Consider the following 13,811-nt stretch of genomic DNA (forward strand, 5'->3'; position numbering starts at 1 on the left):
GAGGGTGGGCACGGGGGTGAGCGTGGCGAGGTGAGCGCGGCTTGGGGGGGGGTTGAGCAGGGAGCGGGCGCTGGAGGCGTGTTTGTAGGCAGAGGTGGCCGGGAGAGCCTGTGTGTGCGCGCACGGGGTGTGTGGGGACCGAGCTGCGTGACTGTCCACCCGACACCAGCCCCTGCTTTTGGCGAGCCCGGCCACCTGGTGAAGTGAAACCCGCCACCGCGCAAGCTCTCCGGCTGGCTGCGCCTCAGCTCCAGGTGCTGGCTCTGGGCAGGTCCCAGGGGTGGGGTGGGGGAAGGGCACACACACTGCCCTGACCCCGCATACGAGCTGCTCTCCTCCTCCTGGAGCGCGAGGGGCACCACCTGAAGGTAGGGATTCGACCTCCTAGCCCGCCGAAGTGACCCCAGTACCCAGATCCGAGTCTGGACTCGGGAGCGTGAACTCTCAATCTGGGTCCGTCCAGTCCGTAGGTCAGTCCCTGAAGCCCGTGGATTTCCCACTGCCTAGTGGAACGGACGGTCGGCATGTGCCAAAGGGCAGCGGTCCTCCCTCACCTCCCCCCAGCATCCCTGGAGTGATATGCGACCCAGACTCCCACACTTGCGGTGGCAGAGAATTCGGTCCCCTCCGACTGGGCGGACCCCCGGCTCTAAATTTCCGTGTCTGCGGCCCGATGCCAGGAACCCAGGACCTCGGCCTGGCGCTGGGCAGCAGCACCAGAACGCAGCACTTGAGCGATCACAGCTCTGGGTGCGGAGAGGTGCCTGCCCCAGAGACGGAGCAAAAAGAGAAGTGAGCAGCGAAGGGGAGGGTGTGCTGGAAAGGCTGTCCAGCCGGGCGGGGCCTGGGAAAGGACCTCTCTGATCCAGAAGGGGGCTTCTCGCTTGTGAGAGCCCCCATCCTGTTCCAGATTAAGGGGGGAGGGCAGGTCATTGTGATGTAGGTCCCAGTGGCCCCTGGGAGCTTGGAGCCCCCCTTTCACTCACTCTTCCCACTCTCCCCAAAGACCTCACCAGAGTGTCAGTCTGAAAGGCGCACAATTGGCCCTTCAAGAGGTGGGCGTGGGCTGCACTAGCATTTGCCTGGAGTCCCCAAGCCCTGTGGGATTTGCATACTGATTTGCATACAGTAATAATGATTAACAACACTGCCACTCCCTGGCAGACAGGGGAAGAATTCAGGGAAGGCCCTGGCACTGCTTCCATTTCCCTCCTCCCTTCCCTCTGGGGGAGAGTGAATTTTCTCCCCACTGCTGGCCTCAACTTCTGTGCCCCCCTGGGAGTGCCCCAGAGCAGGTGGAAAGGGCCAGGAGGGGCCCTCAGTCCCACCCCCAAGTCCACCTCCAGACAGTTAAAACCCAGTATTTTATTTCTGCCCAGGTTTGAACTCTTGTACATCCCCAGGTGACATGTGAATCTCGGAGGTACTCAGCAGCTGGGTCTGCCCCAAAGCTTGGAGGCTTTGGGGAGCAGTTAGCTGAGAGCATCCTTCCTCCTCAGAGAGGTCACATGATGGGCCACCTGCTGTCCTGATCTTGTTGCCCTGCTTGAAGGCAGGACACTGATTCAGACAACTCCCCCCATCCCAACCCCTCCCCACACACCTGGCCCCCATTCCTCCCAGGCTCTCATCTGATCGTTTAAGTGAACTATCTGTAGATTATATTTTCCTTTCGGTTGAGAAAAATCTATAGGAAAATATGAAAGATTTGAATTCCTACTCTAGGCCAGCTTGGGTTTTATTTACGGCCCTTCTCACAACCAGGTGACCTGGAAAATGAGAGAGAGCAAGTGAGGGGCAGAAGGGAGGCCCTTGACTGGGAGATGGGCCCTCCTCCCTCCCTGGCTCCTGCCTCCCCTGCCTCCTTCCATGGGCCTCGCCCTCCTCCCTCTCTGCCTCTGGCCTGGCCTGGCCGGGATTTTCACTTGCTTTTCCCCCATGACACGGCCGCTTTTCCTTTAACGCTCAGCTTCTATTTAAAAAGCTAATTTGGGAGCTTGTCGATGCTCCCAATTCAGACAGTTTAAATAGGAACAGAAAGTCAGGAGCTGCCAGGGCACTAGGTTTCCTCCCCTCGCCACAGGCACAGCTAAGGCATTTGTTCAGTCACTTAGCTGGCCCTGGGTGGAGTGTGTGTGTGGGGGGGGGTGGGGGGGGGAGCGCTCAGGGTGTATTTCAGGCTCTTTTCTATTTAAAGACGGTGCTCCTATGGACAACTGTTGTCTCTCTCTGTCCTTTCCAAACTGTGCACACATGAGATTCTTCTTTAGTCCCGTGGTTCTGGCTGCTATTTGCAGAGCTTGTCACCGTGTGGACTGTGAGGCAACCCAGCTCCAAGTCTGCAGCCCCTTCGCTGACACGCCTGTGTGGCTATTTCCTGGGCTGTTCTGCTCAGGCTGGCTCTTTGAAGCCATGCCTCAGTGTGTCTAGAACGGTGGCCCCCACCCTCACTGCTTGTGGCTGTCCTACTTCAGCAACCTGCCCCGTGATGGGATGGGAGTTGGGAGGGTTGGACTGTACCTCTGAGTGCTGCAGGCCTTCTACATTCAGGGTGCTGTGTACCTTGGAGGTAAAAAGCACAGACTTTGAGGTCAGACTGCCTGGATGTGAACCTGCCTCTGCTATTTACTAGCTGTGTGATCTTGAGGAAGCTACTTAACTTCTCTGTGCCTTGATTTCCTCATCTGCTATAAAATGGCAATACATAGTACTGTCTACCTCAGTGATGGCGAATCTATGACACGGGTGTCAGAGGTGACATGTGAACTCATTTTTTTGGTTGATTTTTCTTTGTTAAATGGCATTTAAATATATAAAACAAATATAAAAAATATAAATGTTTGTTTTACTATGGTTGCAAAGATCAAAAAATCTCTATATGTGACACGGCACCAGAGTTAAGTTAGGGTTTTCAAAATGCTGACACGCCGAGCTCAAAAGGTTTGTCATCACTGGTCTACCATATGGGATTGTACTATCACAGATAAAGCACTTAGAACAGTACCTGGGGCATGGGAAGTGTGATATAATTGTTGGTTGTCATTGTTGTTCAAGGCAGGAGAGGTGGGAGCAGGAAGTATGAAGAAATCGCCTGGGGCAGACGCGACTGCTGGACTGTACACACAGACACAAGCAGACACACATGCCCAGGCATATGACTATAAAAACGCCACAGCCCACAATGGGTCAAGTTCACCTTGTGGAGACAGTTGATTCTCTAAGCTCCAGAAGAGAGACTCCTGATGAAGGAATAGAGAAAGAGCCACAGGGATGGGGATAGGGAAGAGGCTGGGCCTTGTCAGAATTCCCTGGGGCCTTTCCTAGGGGCCAATTTACCATATGGACTGCCTTCCCTTATTTACCTCACCACGGAGAGCAAGGGGAATGGAGATCCATGAGGGACTCAGTAGGGATGGTCTGCCAGTCTCCCCGAGCCTCCCCTGGGCCTTGGTGCCCTCTCCAGTGGACCCTGCCATTGTCTCCCATCCCACTGCCCACACCTGACCACATGGACATTTACTCAGTCCCTGAGCATCTAATGAAGGTACAGAGAGGTTAAATGGCTTCTCCAAGGTCACACAGCTAGGGATCCAGGAAGCCACTAGCAGGAGGGGGCTCTAGATGCCCACATGGCGGAAGGCTCTCCAAGGAATCCAGAGCGACAGTATGAATTGCTGGATTGTACTGGTCTTGGCATTGCTCTTGTGAGTGGAGGAGCCACCACATTCTGAACTCCTTGCTGGGTCTCCAATAACCCTGCACCTGAGATATTACCACCACCTTATGGCTGGGAAACCTGGAAGGGGAGGCTGCATGGGGAGGCATCCCAGGCCATACACCCAGTCTGAAGCTCTGAACCCTCCCTCTTGCCTCTCCCCTGGGCTATTGGTATTTTCTCTTCTGAGAACAGAATGGCCCCTCGGTCAGATGAGGGCCAGATGTCACAGAGAAGGTCTGCCCTAAGACAATGCTCTTGACCTGGCTCTGCGGGGCTCTCCTGTGTTTGACCTAAGGAGGTTGGATGGGGTGGGGCCCAGTGTGTCCAGACTGGTGCTGGACGCTCTGAGTTCTCTTCAAGGTGAGGTCTTCCTGAGGAATCCCAAAGCTGAGGGGTGCCTTGGCTTTCTCTTGTTTCCCAAGGTGAGGTGGGTGGCAGGGTTGGCAACACTGAAAAGCTTTGCCCTGGTCTCAGAAGATCAGGGGTTGCCTGCTGGGTATGGCCCAAACTGTCCAGCTTGGCCAGGCCAGGAGGTACTGTCCAATATTGGTGCCCCTGATGGCTGGACTCTCACAACCATCAGATGCACCTGGTCCTTGCTGAGGAAGTGCGGGAGCCCTCACTTCTTGCCACCTTCACCCCATCTGGGAGGTCTAGGTGATCACTGCATTAGTCAAAATGCTTGGACCAGTTGTAGCAAATGAGTGGTGGTCAAGATCGGTGGCCCCTGTGGAGCTTCCGAAAGTCCGTCTTTGCAGGAAACCTTTGCCATCCGGACACGTGCTCCAACCCAGGCAGGTCCTGGGGAGGCAGAATCTCAGTGGGGGCTTTCTGCTCATTGAGACGTCCCTCGAAGGGAGAGGCGAGGGGAAGGAAGAGGAGGGAGGGGAGGAAGGAAAGCAAGACTGAGAAGGGGACACAGGCACTGGGAGGAAGAGAAACACCCCCACCATTTGTTCAGTGCTTTGCCAGTGACCATCTGCAGGAGGGTGGCTAGAGGCCGCAGGCACTTTGCTCTCCTCTGGTGGCTCCTTGCTTTGTGCACTGATGCTTCCCAGGGCTGTCCTTGTCCTCCGTTTCTTCATCTGTCCTTTTCCCGGGAGAGCTGATGGAATCCACTAGTTTCAAGTTCATTCTCATGCTGACAATCCCTTCCTGAGCTCTCCCTAACTATCCAGGTGCTCCTCCACCTTTGCACACAGCCACCTCTTGGTTTCATCTTGCCACCCTCCTGCAACCTTCTGCAATGTGGATTGTTCACTCTAAAATACCCTGTTCCAATCATGTCGTCTCCCTCGCTTCCTTTCTGGCCTTAACCTTCTTCCACCTTTCTTCCCAGCACATAGATCTTTTCTCTGTTACCTGACCAGAGCATATGCATCACACCTTCGTGCCTTCATACATGCTGTACCATCTTCCAGAAATACCCTCCACCACTTCCTATTTGCTTCTGTCTTCCTAGTGAACTTCCACTCGGCAGGAAACCTTTAATACCCAGCCCAGAGGTCACATGAGACGTATTGGTAAAGTCCACCCCCATTCCCCACTTGGGCTTCCACAGTCCCTCCTCATACCTCAAACGTAGTTCTTACTACCTTAGTTGTTTGCGTCGTGGTCTCGCTCTCTGGCTTTATGCTGGGTTAGGCAAGGCCATTGCTTAGCCATCTCTGAAAGTGCTAGCTCAGTGTGTGGCACATCGCGGACACTCAATAAACTTGCGTTAGGAATTATTTCAGCTTTCATTCACATAGCTCCCTTGACTGTGTGTAATTGAGATCGTGCAATACATTTGTCAACTGGTCAACCTCTAAGTCCTAACTGATTGATCTAAGGGCTGGCATGAGGACAGAGAAAGGATGAGGGTCCGATTTGGGGCTAATCCTGGATGTAATGAGCCCCAAAGACACCTGCCTCCTTCGGCCTTTTTCAGCTCTACAATATGAGCCTCAGTTGATGCTGTTTGCAGAGACCTAGCCAGTGATCTGCTCTTGAACTAGATTAGTTTTCAGGGAACTCTTCCCTTTCCTTCCTGGCACAATGTCAATCACATCCCTAGAATCTCACCTTCTTGGAAACAGCCAGGATGTGGTCAGTGGGCAATGCACGTGGATCGCCTGCAGCTGTGACTGTGCCTGCCCATAAAACCAGCCTGGGGGCCTGTCAAAGCCTATTAGCCAGAACCCTGGCTTGGCTCAAGGAGATGCTCAAACCAAAGCTTACTGGACCAGAAGTTTAAAATTGTGTCAAACCCACATGACTAACCTGGGACAGTGGAGGCTTAGTGGCCAGAACATGGGCTTGGGATAGACCTGGCTTCAAATCTTGACTTTATTTTACAAGTCGTGTGACCTTGGGTGAGCCTCTTTACTTCTCTGATCTTCAAATTCCTGTGACATGGGTTCTAACGATGGCACCGACTCATAGGGCTTGTGAGGGCTGACTTAGAGAAAGTATATAGGACGTCTCATATGCAATTATAAATAAAATTATATTGGCTGCGCCCTAGCTGGTTTGGCTCAGTGGATAGAGCATTGGCCTGTAGACTCAAGGGTCCCAGGTTCGATTCCAGATCAAGGACACAGGCCTGGGTTGCGGGCTCGATCCCCAGTTGGGGGCGTGCAGGAGGCAGCCGATCAAGGATTCTCTCTCAACATTGATGTTTCTATCTCTCTCTCCCTCTCCCTTCCTCTCTGAAATCAATAAAAACATATTTTAAAAAATATTGCTGCTATAATATTGTAAATGAGTTTACATGTGTTCAAAACCAGCTCTTTTATGTCTTGGGCACAGCTCTCTACAGTGCTAGTTTGTGAGGAAGTTTAGGAAGGTCACTCAAGTGTTTCCATGTGGTTATTGCTCATACTGAGACCTCAGAAATGTGTAAAGTCAGAGAAGTTTATCTGTATATATGTTTGTTTGTTTTTTAGCAGTGGTCTGCCTTTATCTAATGGGCAGTACTGTGTTCCAGGCATTTCCTGGTAGTAAGTACAAATAAAATCATGAAATTATTAAGCCTTCAAAACATGACTCCTGAAGCAAATACATTTTTCTATTAGCTCCTCTCTCCATCCTGTGGCACCCCACTTCTGCAGCCTTAAGCTTCAAGTGCCTCTCTCTCCCCAGTCCCTCCTCCTCAGCAAGAACTGTTAAAATCATTTAAACTAAAGTGTATGTGACTATCCTGTTCAGAGATACAGTATTCACCTTTTAAGAGACCACAGCCTTAAGCCACAGCAATAAAACAGAGTAGGATTTTAGGTACCCATCAGAGAAATGGAGGCTCTTCCCAACTCCACAGTCAATGTCCACTCAGAAAACCGGCCCCATTAATGCACCCATAAACACCAACATGGGCTGTTTCTGAATTCTGCAGCTAGAAAATCAAGTCTCCAACCTTTGCAAAAGCACTGTAATAAGGGGATTTGTGCACCATTTTTTGGTACCGCTGTCTTCTTGGACAAGCTCATGAGTGCCAAGGCCCCTCCCAGCTCTGCACACCTATGATGCTTATATTCAAGTGGATTTTTGCTTCAGAGCTCAAGGCTGGGGTTGGGTGTTTCTGCCTCAATGGGTTTGAGGGACACCCAGCTGCAAAACTGCTCATTGCTTTGGTGAGTCAACAAGTAAACAAAAGACTGTCCATCTTCTGTCCTCATAATGCAAGGTCATAAGAGGTTTCTGGATTTCTCTGCAAAGCCTTGTTAAAAGGATCCTCATGGCCCTTTCAAAATTCTTCATTATGGAAAATTTCAGACATACAAAAGAAGAGAGAACGGTGTGATACACCCCCATGAGCCCATCCTTTAGCTTTGATAATTACCAACTCAGGCCAACCATGTTTTATCTGTACCCCTACTCACTAGTACCTCCCCCCCCAATAATGAAGTAAATTTCAGATGTCATATAATTTCATCTGTAAATATTTCAGGAATTGTACCCTCCTTAAGGCCAACAAAACCCATCTCTCCAGGGAAAAGTCCCTTTCTATCTTCCCAGAGGTAGTCCTGGGTTAGGCAAGTTCAAGGGTTTGCTGAATTCTGCCCCAAGTCAGTCCTGCTCTGTGGGGAGAAAGGGGCAAGCATAAAATGCCATGCAGTGGTGCCTATGTGTGCAAGTTTTTTGAAGTTGTTAGGGCTGCTGCCCAATAATTGAAATGAGACCCAAACAGAGAGGCAAGAACCATATTCATGAATCTCAACGGGACTCAGCATTTTTCACATTTAACCTTCACCAATTCTTATTTTCCTCCCATCTGACAAATAAGAAATTTAAGGCCTAAGATCACACAGCTAGAAGGTCTCTGCGGCAAAGACTGACTAGATGCTAACCAAACCTAATTCCTCTTTTTCATGAGCATAGCAAGAGCACATTTACCAGGATCCCTTGCAGCTAGGTTTGGCCATGTGACTAAATTCTGGTCAAGGTAATATAAGCCAGTTCCCTAAAAACATCCAGGGCAATCCTGCATGCTCTTTCTCCATCCACTGGCTGAATGGAGAGAATTTCAAGGACAAGAAGGAAGAAGCCTGGTTCCTTGGGTGACTGTGTAGAGCAGAGACCCCTCCTAACCTTTATTGGTCTGTGAAATGAGTAAAAAGGTAAACTTTTATTTTGTTCTCATCTATTATGTGAGGCCACTGAAAATTGGATGATGTGTGTTAATGCAGTAATCCTACCCTGACCAATACAGTGGCACAAATGGGATTTAAACCATAAGTTTAACTATGCCAACGTTCAAAGTCTTGCCCTGCACCACACTGCCTTCAGGCACAAGAGAACCAATTATAAGACTTTTCTACCTGTTCAGCATTTGATAGAACTGTCTGCAAGGATCTCACATTTTCAATTTGTGTGTCTCATACAGTAGCCACTAGCCATGTAAGGCTATTTTAATCCAAACTAAAATTATAGTAATTAAAATTTTAAAATGTTTCTTAATTGCACTGGTCACATTCAAGTGCTCAATAGCGACCTGTGGCTAATGACTATCACAGTGGACAGTACAGATGGAGAACATGTCCATCATCATAGAAATTCCCACTGGACCACGCTGTCTTCAGTAGACCTGGCATTCACGATGCACCTCTCCCGAAAAGTTGGGGTGGTGCTAGCAATCAGGATGCCTCCAGCTTCACAGGCCTCTCTCCTTACCCAGACTGTGGGTCCATACTCCTCCTCCTCTAGGTAACCCTCCAGCTGTAATCTCGGGGTCCCCCTGTCCTGTCCTCACTGGCAGCGGGCTTTGCCATGACCTCCCCACACAGAATGAGCGCTGCCTGGCTCTCACTGAGCCGCGTCCGCAGGTGCTGAGCATCTGAAACCAAGACACTGGCAGGGGTCCTGGGGCCGTGCCTCCTGGCCTGGGCTAGGGGTGCCCAGGGTTTTTTCCAGAAATGAAGCCCAGCCAAGGAGGCGAGTACTTCAGTCCATCTTTGCAAAACACAAACCCCACCATGTCGCCCCCTGGCTGAAATCCTGATAAATCCCCTCCAAATTAAGCAGACATCTCCTGACACATCTGTTTCGAACGCTTGTTTACTTCTGCTGCCTCCCACTTTTTCCTCCTGGGCCCCGGGACCTTGTGCTCTGGCCACATGGAAAGTGCTGTCGATCTGAAGCCTGCCGGCTGTTCTTTTATCCCCGAGTGTTTGCTCAGGCTGTTCCTTCTGCAGGAACTCCTGGCCCGCACCTCTGCTTAGCCAAGCCTTAGGCTAAGCTTGGAAGCACCTCTCCCTGGAGGCCTTCCCCACCTGCAGCAGCGTGGGACAGCCTCCTCCTCGCAGCCCTTGGCCACCTGCCCCACCCGCTGCAGAACTTTCCACACTTGCCAGGCTTCCCCGGGGAGCAGGAGGAGATGCTTGCAGTTGCTTTAGGAATCAAAGCAAAGCCATCTTGAGGAGGTTTTTCTGAAGAGACTAATCCTTCTTAATCCCTCAAAACTATGAGTCTAGGTTTCTCTCTCCCCTCAAAACGCGCACACATACACACACGTACACACGCACACATGTGCACTCACATACGCATACACACCCACATGCACACACGTGTGCACACAGGCTTCCCATCCATTTAACTCCTCTGCAGTCACCAGGGAGACAAGTGGTCCCTGTAAATCACAAGCCTCGACGCCCAGAGACCTCTGCTCCTTGATCCCGACCACCTGCTCAGAACAAATGCCACTAAATCCACGAAACAAGCCCTCTCCCCCTTCCTACCTGCCACTGTCTCGTCGTCCTGCTCTCAGGCTAGGGTGTGGCAGCTACAACCCCAGCCGGTGCCCCCACGCACCGTGGGCCTTCCCTCCATGGGCGGTTGTTACGGGGGTCAGGGCAGGCAGAGGGGGTGGATGCCAACTCCCGAGACAACATCACGATAAATCGCCACGGCGGCTCTTCCAGGGCTCCAACCTAGTAAATCAAATCTATTGAACAATACATTCACTGCGAATTTAAGAAGTTGTTCTTCCATTTTTTTCAGTGTATGTGTTAAATCATGCCCAGCGTCATAAAAAATGGAGACAGCCAGGCTCCGTGTGAAAAACACAATCCCCAAACAACCACATGCTTAAAGAAGTTAGAAGATGTCTCGTCCTCTCTGAGGCTCCACGGGCGCTCTTCCCACCCAGACAGACGGGAGCCCCCAAAGTGGTAAGCGCGTGACATTTTAACTAATGCCTGAGTTATTTTGCAAATACAGGTTCACTGTTAGAGGCTGGCTCTTTGCTACAGATTCCTGAAATGGACAAAAAAGGAAACACACAGCCTTCTCAGCCAAGCCCAGTGCTGCTCAGAGGGGTGGGACGGTGGCGAGGGAAGCGTGAGGGGGAGCAACTTACAGACTGTCTTCTCAGGGAGATTTCTTTTGCTTCCCAGTTCTCCCTATTCACATGCTATGGAGTTGAAATTCCAACTTAAGGTGCCGTTTTGCCCAGGAGATGTGAGTAGGCTTTTTCTTATCTGCAACACCCCCATCCCACCTAAATATTAGCAGGGGAACCCTGGGGCAGAGTCTGGCACTTAATAAACATTTAAATTGAATGAACAGGTCTTCATCCAATAGCATTAGCTCAACACACCGCCCATTCTGTGGTGAGCAAGGCGGGCACAGGCCTGCCTCCTCAGACCCCTGCACTGGTGTCAGGCTACTAAACCTCATTGTAAGTCACTGAAGCCTGAGGGGTGAGGAGAAGCTAGATTTGAAAATTCTCAAAACGATCTCAGGTAGATGTATTATCATTTCTCAGATGAAGAGTTGGAGGCGAGTGTCCCACAGCTGGGGCAGTGACAAAGCTAGCGTGTGTGATGGGGTGTGGCTGACGGCCAGGGGATCACGGGCAGGAGATACCGGGGCCAGCCCGAGGGGCCAGGGAAGATGTGCTGGAGGAGATGACATGTAAGCTGAGCGTGGAAAGAGGACAAGGAAGCAGCCAGATGACCGAGGGGGTGAAGTGGACACCAGACAGCCAAGACAGCAGGTGTAGTGAGCTCAGGGGGTGCCCATAGTGCGAGGCCAGAGGCAGGCACGCTAAGGGCTGGGAAGCATGCTGCGGAGCTGGGCTCCAGCCTGCAGGCCGCAGGGGCCGCCCGAGGGCCCAGACACACGCAGATGCAGTCAGATCGGTGCTTGAAAACCTCTCCAGCCAGCAGTGTGGAGGATGGATTTGAGGAGGACCAGATGGGAAGCAGGGGGACCAATTAGCAGGAAAGAGAGGTTGAGGGGCTCAGCTATGGCTGTGGAGCTGGGCATAGAGAGTGGGGCGTGAGAGGAATATGCTGGAGACGAACGTGATCAGGATTCTGACTGGTTGGATGGAGCAGCCCGGAGCGTTTCAGGTCAGGCTGTGCTGCCCAGCCGGGTGACCATGCCTGACTGCCCGACTGGGGGAAGGCAGGCAGAGCGGCGGGGGTGCAAGTGCAGCCTTCCTGGAGAGAGGAGTGGGCACAGTTCCCTCTCAGGTCCCTTTCCAGACAGAGCTGTGTATGCTGGGCTGGAGGAAGGTGCCTGTGGGGACATCTGAGACCTTCAAGCAATGCTGACCCTAGGACATAGACAGGGCATCCTAAGACAGGCTCAACACTTCCTATGGTTGGAGGGGAGTAAGTTTCCAAAATAAGGCTGAACAGTATAGAGGCGGATAGGACTGCTGATCGCCTGCGAGATAAGAGGAGAGGAAACTCCTGGACTCATCCCCTGCCATCTCCTCTCCACCCCCTTATCGCCCCCTACCAAGCATGTGTGTACACACACACACACACACACACACACACACACACGCTTCATAATCCCTCAACTTCCCACCTCCCCCAGCACACCAGCCCTTTCGCACTCCCTCTTTGTGCCGGCTGTTCTCTCTGCCTGCAGTCGGTTCTCCTCCTCCACTGGGCAGATGTCCCCCTCCTTCCAGCCCAGCCCAGATGCCAGTCCTCTCTGATGCCCAGCCCACTGCCCCAGGCGTCCTCACTGTGCCTCCCCCTCCTGGTGACTTCCTCCGAGGTCTTCCTTCATCACCAGCCTGAGCTCCTGAGTCTCATCTGTCTTGGCTTCTGTGGCAGCTGCACAAGGTCTGACCATCGCTGGTGCTCAGATTTGCTTGTGGGATGAATGAGCACATCCCTGGAGGGGGGCCGGGCACACCTTCCCCAGCCCCGTCCCAAGGCCTTCGCATCGTGAAGGAGGATCCTCTCTGCCCTCCGGATGCTCCTGTGTCACATGGGAAATATGCCCACACACGAGAGAGGGCCGTAAAAGCAGCGCCTGCGTCCGTCCTCAGTCCTGCCTGAACAGGTCTATTATTTCTCTGCAATTGGCCTTAATTTTATCCCCATTCTACAGATGAGGGCTCCACCTTTGGGGAAAGCAACAGCTCTTTTGGGCTGAAGATCATTTTGGGGCAAAATGAATAGATGAAGGAGACCATTTGGGGTTCTGCCCTTAACTGAGGTTCCCCAGGCTGAGCACAGCTGGCCGAGCACGGCTGGCTGGCTCAGGTGAAGGCCCCAGAGAGCAGGGCGTTGGTCATTTGCCAGGTGGCCTGCGCAGTCCCTCTGGGTTTCTGACTGGCTTCTGGGGCAGGAGGGGACTGACCATTGTGACCAGCTAGTCAGCCCCCTGGGCACCTTTCCTGCCTCCCTCAGGCTGGGCGCCTCCATCTGGCAAAGGTGGTGCTCACAGCAGGGAAAAGACGAGGGCCAGGTGGGACTGGAGCCACTGTTGTCATCTCGTCATCGTTATCATCACCACGAATTAATGACACCACCAGTGACACCGTGACCACAAGCCCTGGCGTTATGTGCCACGCACTGCGCTGACTGACGCCTTACACGCATCCCTATTTTTCAGTCCTTACGGCACTTCTGTGAAACAGATACTGTCTCCATGTGTCAGTGGAAAAGCCCAAGGCACAGAGAAATCCAGCCATTGGCTCAGGATGGTTAGCAGAGCTGGGCCTTGAAACCAGCCTGAGTCCAGAGCCCCTACTCTTAGGTATTGCTCTGTGGGGAGCGGCCGAGGCTGAAGCACCCTGCCAGCCACGGAGGACACAAGTGGGGAGGAGACGGGAGGCCAGGCCTGCTCGTAGCTCAAAGCCCCACATCCCTTCCAGGCCTCTCCAGCTCCCGGCAGGGATGGGCATCTGCTCCTCGGCAGGTGAGAGCTCTGAGGAGCCCCCGAAAGTGCAGGTGAGTGGGGGTTCTGGGTAGCTGAGGGCGGTGTCCTTCCAGCCCCCCAGCCCCGGTCACCATTCCCCCAGCCACGGCCCGTGGATTGCTGCCTCTCTTGGATGCCTGGCTCGCTGCTGTCTGGAGCCTAATCCCCATTCTGGTGGTTTTGGTTGCTATGGTAATTGAATTCACTTAAAGTTGTCTCCAAGTGAGTCTGTCTCCCTTTCTGTCCGCAGCCTGGGAGGGCAGGAGCCCAGGGCTGAGGGCAGGAAGGAGGAGGCTTGGTGGCCTGTGTGTTTCTCCTCATTCAGATGTCCTCCTCAGGGGCCAGCAGAGGAGGACCATGGAGAAGTGCTCCCTCCCATCTCTCTCCATCTTCCTCTTCGCCACCTTGCCCTCCTGCAGAGCGTGGAACTGTCAGGCCAGGACTGGTG

The 13,811-nt window shown here is 52.6% G+C and overlaps 1 long non-coding RNA gene across 2 annotated transcripts in view; it reads left to right on the forward strand.

Annotated features, from left to right (window-relative positions):
* The first annotated feature begins 36 nt into the window (after positions 1 to 36).
* LOC102751985 overlaps positions 37 to 13,811 on the forward strand; it is an 18,630-nt gene continuing 4,855 nt past the window's right edge. The window contains exons 1-3 of one of the 2 annotated variants that reach the window (XR_001513733.1): positions 37 to 254; positions 10,196 to 10,365; positions 10,447 to 10,654. This is a non-coding gene — a long non-coding RNA (uncharacterized LOC102751985). Of the gene's footprint in view, positions 255 to 10,195; positions 10,366 to 10,446; positions 11,561 to 13,811 lie in introns of those variants that run through there. The other variant, XR_435633.2, reaches the window with a different exon arrangement.

The sequence above is a fragment of the Myotis davidii genome, unplaced genomic scaffold, assembly GCF_000327345.1.
Source record: "Myotis davidii unplaced genomic scaffold, ASM32734v1 scaffold217, whole genome shotgun sequence".
NCBI lineage: Eukaryota > Metazoa > Chordata > Mammalia > Chiroptera > Vespertilionidae > Myotis > Myotis davidii.